The sequence below is a fragment of the Brachycentrus maculatus genome, unplaced genomic scaffold (assembly GCF_059751285.1).
Source record: "Brachycentrus maculatus isolate JH-2025_06_01 unplaced genomic scaffold, ASM5975128v1 h1tg000231l, whole genome shotgun sequence".
NCBI classification, from domain to species: Eukaryota; Metazoa; Arthropoda; class Insecta; order Trichoptera; family Brachycentridae; genus Brachycentrus; species Brachycentrus maculatus.
In genome coordinates this window covers 138720-145698 of record NW_028280982.1, presented here as the reverse complement: position 1 = coordinate 145698, position 6979 = coordinate 138720, and the positions used below count along the sequence as shown (strand labels likewise).

General features: G+C 35.0%; 1 protein-coding gene across 1 annotated transcript in view; it reads left to right on the top strand.

Moving 5' to 3' along the window:
• The first annotated feature begins 316 nt into the window (after positions 1-316).
• Positions 317-6979, top strand: part of LOC148306682 (uncharacterized) — a 126449-nt gene continuing 119786 nt past the window's right edge. The window contains exon 1 of the mRNA XM_088264549.1: positions 317-401. The gene's annotated coding sequence lies outside the window, so the exon portion shown is untranslated. The remainder of the gene's footprint in view (positions 402-6979) is intronic.

Sequence of the window (6979 nt, the reverse complement as noted above, 5' to 3'; positions counted from 1 at the left end):
CTTTTAAAAGTATCAATATCACGCGTAATAATAAACATTGCTCATGGCGGACAGCGCGATTCTAGCCAGTAGCTATCACTTGGCATTTTTTTACGTTGCTTTTTTTTTCATTGCGATTTAACGAGACTTACAGCCATTTGAGGCTCGTATAAAATAAATATTACAGTGAAAAGACACTCAATATATATTTTGACATACCTGGGAATCGAACCCGGAACATCCAGCATGGTAGTCAAACGCGGTAAGCACTACACCATGGAAGCGGACAATATATTTCCAAAGTGCATTTAATCCACATATTTGAGAATGTTGGTATATTTTTCGTGTGTGACAAAGTTCAAAATGTCGGACAATACTGTCACCCTCTTGAAATCCAGATTGGAGATCGCTGCCGTCATTTGGTAAGTGATTTTTTCATAATAATTTATAAAAATGTTTTTAATTGAAGTAAATTTATGCTTGTTTTATGTATCTATTTACTTTTCAAATGTATCATTCAGCCAAAACTAAACTAAAGGTACACAATGGAGTCCCGGTACCAACCCTAATGCATAGAAGAGACGCATGGAGGTGACAGACGATGCGATCTCTCAGATGAATGTGCGCCAAAACGATGTATGGTACATGTAATGGTGAAATAAGAAATGTAGAATAAATGCAGTCAAAATGCGATCCTTCAGACGAATGTACGGCAAAACGTTTTATAATGTTCGATTGGTGAAATAACGAAAGCATGCAAAACTGAGAGAAGCTTTATCGATACCACTTAAAAACACTACTTAATAACTACCAGTTTCGGAATAACAATTCCATCATCATTTCTCTCTCTTTCAAAGAATAATAATAATAATTTATGTTTTATATAAATATGAAACCGTAGCAATTTCACTTGGCAGACCTATATTTGACCTGATGATGGAATGGTTATTCCAACACCGGTAGTCTAGTTTTAAAAAAGGTATGATGAGATGGTTAGGGCATGTGAATCGAATGAGTAAAGAGAGAATAGGAAGACGACTTTAAGATGTGAATGTAGTGGAAATAGAAGCAGAGGAAGACCAAGGTAACTTTGGCATGATTATTTGGCCATGTGAATCGAATGAGTGAAGAAAGAATAGTAAAACAAATTTTTGAGGTGAATGTGGAATGTGGTAATAGAAGCAGAGGAAGACCGAGGAAAACTTGGTATGATCATCTGGGCATGTGAATCGAATAAGTGAAGAAATAATAGTAAAACAAATTTTTGAGGTGAATGTGGAATGTGGTAATAGAAGCAGAGGAAGACCGAGGAAAACTTGGTATGATCATCTGGGCATGTGAAGCGAATAAGTGAAGAAAGAATAGTAAAACAAATTTTTGAGGTGAACGTGGAATGGGTAATAGAAGCAGAGGAAGACCGAGGAAAACTTGGTGTGATCATCTGGGCATGTGAAGCGAATAAGTGAAGAAAGAATAGTAAAACAAATTTTTGAGGTGAACGTGGAATGTGGTAATAGAAGCAGAGGAAGACCGAGGAAAACTTGGTGTGATCATCTGGGCATGTGAATCGAATAAGTGAAGAAAGAATAGTAAAACAAAATTTTGAGGTGAATGTGGAATGTGGTAATAGAAGCAGAGGAAGACCGAGGAAAACTTGACATTATTAAGTATGTATGTCAAATACTTGAAATTGTTCAGGTTAGGATTGGGAATAATCGGCTGGTATGTATGAGCGGATACATGAATGTGGGAGAGGCGAAGATTGTTATTAAGGATAGATTGGTGTGGCGTTCTATTCATTGTGAAGTTTTTACTATTTTTTCATTTATTTATTTGAACTTCATGTACAGAAAATAAATAAGTACATTCGCGGGCTTATTGCTAAAAAGCAATATCTTTCAGCCAACCAAAAACAGACTAGTGATATTGGTCGAAACGTTTGATACCATATATCACTCAATCCTATTGGGATCTTTTGTGTATTAATAAAATATAATATTTTTTTGCTTTTTACATCATGTTGTGAAATACAAAAAAAAAATACAGGAAAAAAATATATCGCTCACTCCTTTCAACAACGTCATATATCAAAAATTGACAATTTTCATTTGTGTTTCAAATTCACTTGTACAAGGTTTCAATCAAAGGATATATAAAATAGCTGTTTGCAATCAGAGGGCAGATATTACTTTTATTATGTTCGTTCATCATTAATGTACATATAGATACACACACTATATTTGTTATAATAAGCATGCTATATTTGAGCAAATGCTGCTTAATAGCATTGTGTACAGCTGCCAATTTTTTTAAAAAGGGGCTTGCGGTTGGAGGGAGAAGGGGATAGGGGGGAGTGTATAATTTTTTTTATCTATCCGAAATACATAATACTATGCTAGACTATGGAAAGAATTACCTCTCCTTGTAAAAAATGCAAATTCTCTAATAATTTTTAAGAAACGTCTGAGACAATACTATTTATCAATAGAATTCTAACCGTCCATCAAACCTCCTCCTTTAGTTTTTCCCTCTACCTCCTTCTTTAAACTCCCTTTTTCCTTTTCCCTCCTTATTGTCATCTTTTATAATTTACATTTTTTTAAATGTTGATTTGCTGTCTACCCTCTGATTGCAAACAGCCATATATGGTATCAAACGTTTTGATCAATATCACTTGTCTGTTTTTGGTTGGTTGGAAGATATTACTTTTTAGCAATAAGCCCGTCAATGTACTTATTCATTTTCTGTACATGAAGCTTAAATAAATAAATAATAATTAAAAATACTTAATATGCCCATCAAACATATAGATATGATCAAAAATAATGATATCACTGATCACTGAAACCAGCCGATGACTGACTTATTCTTCTTCATCTTTGTTGAGATGTTTAAGAATGATATGAGATCACTGAAATTGCATTTTTACACTGACTTAATCAGAGAAGATTGATTTCCCTTAATTAAACAAGGGGCTCGCCGGCCCAAGTCCAATTTAACAAAGGGCTTGTGCGAATCCCTCCGAGCCCCCTGCAGCCCACCGCTGCACTTAGCTAGAAATGAGCATGCTCAATAATCGACAGCCGTTCGATTTTCGGGCTTGATTTTAGCATGTATGAACAGGTTCGCGTATGAGAAAGCTCATTGCAATCAAGTTTGTAGTAGGGTTTATTGTACGACTTCACTCCAAAATGTCTTGTTGGGGAGATGAGAAAACATTTCAATTTGTATGTGTGTTTCGAAGAACGAACAAAGAATACCTTTAGAATCCACGATTGCCCCTATATAAAAACAGTATTGCAAGGAATAATGCATACTAGTGAAGGGCCCGTACGTTTTTGTCCGCCTCCGTAGTGTAATGGTCAGCACGCTCGGCTACCGTTCTGGAGGTCCCGAGGTTTCACTATAATATTTATTCAACATTACCCTGGACTGGTACCTGAAGCGAAGGGCTGATCACTTTTCTTTCATGTGTAAACGATCAAGATAACACTGCGTTTATATGACGTAGTGCCCTATGCACCATTGGGGTGCGGATAAGAGTTTTTTTATTAGTCAAGGGCCCAGTACTCGTTTAAAGCTATTTGATCTGATTAACTTATACAAAATTTTAAAGAATATTTTAGATTGGCCCCCTCAAATGATAAACATTTATGCCCCAACCAGAAGCACGAGAAACTGTCAAATATTTTAATGTAATAACGGCCGGACAGTGTCTTGATTCAATACTCCCATTCACCGAATGCAAAACCTCGGCAATGATTTTGCAGACCACACCAATATCTGGAACATGTCACTTGCTAACTATAAAGCAAGAAAAATTACAATACTTCAGGCTGATGTATAATTCTTTATCTAATATGTTCATCTTCTTTAATATACTTAAGAGAGATTATAAGTTGTGACAACAATTATCACATTGCTCACTCCTTTCAAGAACGTCTTAAATAAAAAAACTTGATTTTTCAGGAGAACGTTTTTAAAGTTTAAAAATATAACACAATATATTAAAAACAAATAAATATCAGACACTTATTGAACTTTTTACTGTGCAACAGATATTTGTAGGTAAAACCAAATGGTTTTTTTCTCTATTTGAAAAATATTTAGTATTTTTAAAAAAATAATAAAACAATACCTTTTCTTCAAAATGCAAAAATAACACTTTTTGCTCTGTAGTGGGTAAATATTGAGTTCAAAATTTGCCTCTTTTGCTGGGATATAGTACATTTTCTGAGCATTCCGAAAACATGTACAACTGAAAATTGTCGATTTTTGATTTATGATGTTCTTGAAAGAAGTGAGCGATATGTATTTAATTTATTATGTACAAATTGGCTACGGCAATAAATAAAGAAAATAAATTAAAAACACTCGGTATTTGGCATACTCGGCGTTTTTTTTTACTATTCGTTCTCGGCCGAATAACTGGGTTCAAAGTATATTCGGTTAACTAAAGTAGTATAATATTTTGGTAATTATAATAAAAACAGAAGCATTAAAAAGCTGCAATGATTACAATTAAAATTGTTGTGATGTAAAAATACAAGACTCTCCGAATGTTCTGGTAACAGCCTGTTCCTTTTTTCTTTATAGACGTCACCTGCTTCTAAAAAATAAACACTCGCTATATACAGTCCTTGCAGGTACACATAAAAACTTCTTCTTTTTCTTCTTTATGAGCCCTCTTACCTCCACTTCGAGGTACACCTCCACTGCTCCACGAGGTTACCTCCACTGTTCTGGAGGTCCCGGGTTCGAATCCCAGGGGGGGTGAAATAAATATAAGTGATTTTTTCACTGTTATATTTATTCAATATTACCCTGGACTGGAACCTGAAGCGGAGGGAACCTGAAGCGGAGGGATGTAAAAATACAAGACTCTCCGAACGTTCTGGTGAGGGTGAAATAAATATAAGTGATTTTTTCACTGTAATATTTATTCAATATTACCCTGGACTGGAACCTGATCACCTTTCCTTCATGTGTAAACAATCAAGATAACACTTCATTTATATGAAGCAGTGCCCTATGCACCATTGGGGTGCGGATAAGGGCTTTTTTATTATTATTTATTACCTCCACTGCTGTATATAGGCCTCTTTCCCTTCTTTCCATTTCCTTCGGTTGGTTGCTACTTGCAGACAGTTTTTACCCCCCACAGCGACTATGTCGTCAAACCATCTCTTTTAGGGTCTTCCGACACCTCTTTTGATCTCCCAAGAGTACAGTATTGAAGGAAGAGCTCTCAACATAAAAACACTCTTCCAACAATAAACCCATAATTAACAATATGACAATGACTAAAGCCTCCCCCCTACTGTCTATGTTCCCACATATAAATAAAAATAAAAAATAAAATTAAAATTTAATAAATAAATAATAATAAGAAACAGCTGCTACCCCCTCTTCAACCTTCTCTAAAATTCGGAATTAGCTTCACATACGGTGTTTGAAAATTATGCAGAATGCATCGAAACACGTGTCACAGTAGATTTTAAGAAATAGTGGTATTTACTAAGTAAAACATTTTTTATAAATAAATGTACTATCTCTGGATATCTTGTTTTATGCCTTGCCCACTAGAAAGGACTTTTATCTTTTGACAACAACCCTTGGTTTTCATATCGATCCAATTCTAGGAAGCTCCGGTGGCTGGGTAGAAGCGAGTTCTTCAAAGCAGTTTCAAAATGATGCATAAGGATCTTTCAACTGTCTTAATTGTTTAAGGTTAGAATTGGATTCGTTTTCTTCACTACTGCTGGCACTTTCTGTAACGTCGCTTATTTCAATGGATTCTAAAAATAGGATCTTCCTGATCAATTTGCCTTTCTATAAATTAAATCTCATTCTGAATCTGGGGTCCAGTAACTAGCCAAACAGTAATATTTATCACATTTAAGGCCTTGAAGACGATCCTGAACTTCGTCTTTGGGCTTTTAGGTTCAATCAATCAAAGCCGAGTACTCTGTTTAGCAAACATCAAACACCTAGAACTCGTATGCAGTAACTTGGTAAAACTTGTACTCAGCACATCTCTAATACATATCAAGATTTCATTGCCAACATGAACGACCCAATACTGACTATGAAAATTATGATAGCAAAAATCCAGAACTTGAAAATTATAAAAATAAAAATTCATAACACAAATGGTCCTATTCTTTATGTTTTTCTTTCTTATTATTTTTTGACAAATTAAAATATCTTATTATTTGGTGTCAAAAATTAATATGAAAAATAATCCTACAATTGGAGATAATCCAGATTTGTGAACAAGTATTTGGACACACTCAAAATATTGTTTTTATTTCTTAATGATAGAAGTTTTTTAGACGCATTGCATTGCAAGCAAAAAATTAATTTTATTCAGTTCTGCGCAAAAAACTGCTTTGTTTTCTATTTTTCACTACAATCAGCCAACAGAGAGCGTGCTAGTACGTAGATTTTTTGTGGGTATTTGATTTGAGCATGCTTTTTTCTAAACATGCTCAAAACTACAGTGCTTATTTCGATTAAATGTATACAGGCCAGAGAGAATGCTCATTTTAAGCATTCCTATAAGCATGCTCATTAGTTGTATATGTATCTGTTCTGACCCTTATCTACACCCAATGGTGCATAGGGCACTGCATCGTATTGATGCAGCGTTATCTCGATCGTTACTGACATGAAGGCAAAGTGACCACTCTTCCACTTCGGGGACCAGTTCAGGGTAATGTTAAGTAAGTAATAGAATGTGATATCACAAATGTTTATTTTTACCCTCCCCTGTCAATTGAACCCGGGACCTCCAGTATAGTAGCTAAACTCACTAACCATTACACCTCGTAGGCGGACACATCGCTCACTCCTTTCAACAACTTCATTTATCATAAATCGACAATTTTCAGTTGTGCATGTCCATGCCCATAAAATGTACTATATCCCGGCAAAAGCGGCATTTTTTTAACTTAATATTTACCCGCTACAGGGCAGAAACTGTTGTTTTTACATTTTG